Genomic DNA, 2,877 nt, shown 5'->3' on the forward strand with positions numbered 1-2,877 from the left:
GCGCCGCCTGATCGCAAATAGCACGCACGCACGCGCACGCGCGCGCACGCACGCCGCGCCGCGCCGCGCCCGGCCTGGGCCGACCGGCAGCTCCTGGCCGCGGCGCGCTGTCCTGCTCACGTGGTGCGGCCGCACGTTTGCCGGGCGTGTGGCCTCGCGCCGCGGCCCATTGTGTGCTAGCCCGGTGGCCTCGCCTGCAGCCGCCTCCTGCCCCCCGGGCCCGCCCCGCCCGGGGACGGCGACCTGTCCCTCCCTCGGGAACCGCCCGGGGCCGCTCCGCGCTCTCCGGCGGCGCCTCTGCCAGCTCGCCTCGGACCCAGCACCGGGCCCGCTGCGCCCTGTGCTGTTGGTTAGCTTTTCGTACTCTAGTCCTGGCGGGGACCCCAGAGGGCCCGCGGGGCCCCACTGCGACAGTCCTCTTCCCGGCCAAGGGGTCGCCCGGTTAGCACCAACGTAAGGGCCACCGCCTCCAGGGCAAAGACCGTACCGAGATGCGTGCACGCTGAGAGCCGCACCTGGGAAGGGGGTGAGATTCCGGGATGCCAGAGATGAGACCTGTCTTCCAGGGTTTACTCCCTGCCTGGGTAATGGGGGTTTTTGAGATGAGTGAGTATAGGATGTCGTTGAACTAGGACGTCAGTCGGCGCATTGCGTTTCGCAGAAGCCATTGAGCTGGGAAAGAATTTAATCCTGGCGTGGGTTTCGTTGTATAGCAATAGCGGGTATGCCGTGAGAATTTTTTTAATTGATTTTTTAGGGCAGTTGTAGGTTTACAGAGAAATCACCCAGAAAAGACAGAATTCCCATATACCCACCCCTCACACAGTTTTCCCTTTTATTAACATTTTGCATTAGTGAGGCACATGTGTTAACAATTGATGAATGTTATATTAATATAGACCATAGTTTACATTAGGGTTCACTCTATGTTGTAGAATTCTGTGTTTGTTTTTTAAATTTTTATTGTAACATAATAAATTTTCCCATTTTAACCACTTTAAGGTATACAGTTCAGTGGTTTAGTTAGATTCACAATGTTGTGCCACCATCAGTACTATCCATTACCAAAACTTTTCCAGCATCCCAAACAAGCTCTCTACCAATCAAACATTAACTCCTCATTTCCCACCCCCAACCTTGCTCCTGGTAACCTGAATTCTGATTTTTTACTGTGAATTTGCATATACTAACTATTTCATGTGAGATGAGTGTTTGTCCTTTTGTGTCTGTCTTATTTCACCCAACATGATGTCTTCAGGGGTCATCCATGTCGTAGCATGTACCAACTTCGTTCCTTCTTAGGGCTGAGTAATACTCTGTTATATGGTCATCCCACATTTTGTTAATCCATTCATTTCTTGATGGATGCTTGGGCTGTGTCTACTTTTTGGCATTTGTGAATAATGTTGCTCTGAACATTGTTGTGAAAATACGTGTTCAAGTCCCTAGTTTTAGTTCTTCCAGGTATATATCCAGAATTGGGGTTGCAGGTCATATGGTAATTCAATGTTTAACTTTCTGAGGAACCGCCCAACTATTTTTCCATAGCACTGTAGCATTTTACATTACCATTTACAACACACCAGTGTTTCTTATTCTTCTTGTCTTCACCAACACTGATTATTTTCCATTTTAAAAATAAAAGCCATTCTAGTGGGTGGGAAACAGTACTTCATTATGGTTTTGAGTTGCATTTCCCTAATGGCTAATGATGTTGAACCTCTTTTTGTGTGCTTAATGCCATTTGTATATCTTCTTTGGAGAAATGTCAACTCAAGTCCTTAGCCCATTTTTTACTTGGGTTGTTTGTCTTTTTGTTGGGTTGTAGGAGTTCTTTATATATTGTGGATATTAAACCCTTATTGGAGCTATAGTTTCCAAATATTTTCTCCCATACTGTAGGTTGTCTTTTCCCTTTCTTGATAAAATCCTTTGCACAAAAGTTTTAAATTTTGATGAAGTTCAATTTATATATATTTTTCTTTTGTTCATGCTTTTGACGTAAAATCTTAAGAATCCATTGCCTAATACAAGGTCCTGGAGATGTTCCCCTGTTTTTTTTTTCTGGGAGTTTTGTAGTTTTGGTTCTCATATTTAGGTTGTTGGTCCATTTTGAATTAAATTTTTGTATGTGGTGTGAGGTGGGGTCCACTTTCATTCCAAGAGAATGAATCACGCTGCTTATTTCTCAGGTTCATAATTGAGGTTGTGGTAATATTGGATATTCCTACCATGGAGTGCACCAATGTTGATAAACACTATTCTGTTCTAGGCACAATTTTAAAGAAACTAATAGAATCTTCTTGCGGTATGTACCCAGGTATCTTACACATACATGGTACTTTTATACTTTTAGCATTATCCTAGTTCTGGGATGACAGAACAGCTATTAATACATTTTTTGTTTGTTTTTCTTTCCAAGTAGTAAAACAGGTTGGCCATCAGATAGACCCATACTTACCCTGGGCTCTGCCTTACTAGCTGTGTGACCTCAGGCAAGTTACCTAATCTCTTTAACATTTCAGTTTTCTTGTCTGTATAAAGAGATGATAGTACCTCCCTTCTTAGCCTTGTACAGAGTAAATGAGGAAATGTTTGTTAACTTTTCCTGGCACACAATAATATATATTGAGCACCTGCTGTCTCTCTGGTGTCATTCTGGGTGTTTTATATATATAATTTCTAAATCTTTTATTTTACAGGGATAGAAGCAGGCCCAGAGAGGAACTGACTTGCCCAAGGTCACGTGCTTCTTTTCTCTCTACAGTTTAAACTTGGACTCCTACTCCACATCTTTGTCCTATAACTCACTTACCCTTAAAATGCACTTAAATGCTTTTGACTAAAAGAAAATCTTAATATTTATTCTTGAATGGC

General features: G+C 43.8%; 1 long non-coding RNA gene across 2 annotated transcripts; it reads left to right on the forward strand.

The window, feature by feature from the left end:
• Nucleotides 1–76: 76 nt before the first annotated feature.
• On the forward strand, nucleotides 77–2,496 carry LOC119517588. 2 transcript variants are annotated; one of them, XR_005213564.1, is made up of 3 exons: nucleotides 77–584; nucleotides 2,273–2,320; nucleotides 2,423–2,496. It is a non-coding gene; the product is annotated as an uncharacterized LOC119517588 (long non-coding RNA). The 2 variants fall into 2 exon arrangements; XR_005213565.1 differs by having other exon boundaries at nucleotides 77–722; nucleotides 2,426–2,480.
• The last annotated feature ends 381 nt before the right edge of the window (nucleotides 2,497–2,877 follow it).

This window comes from Choloepus didactylus, chromosome 21 (genome assembly GCF_015220235.1).
Source record: "Choloepus didactylus isolate mChoDid1 chromosome 21, mChoDid1.pri, whole genome shotgun sequence".
Taxonomy (NCBI): Eukaryota; Metazoa; Chordata; class Mammalia; order Pilosa; family Megalonychidae; genus Choloepus; species Choloepus didactylus.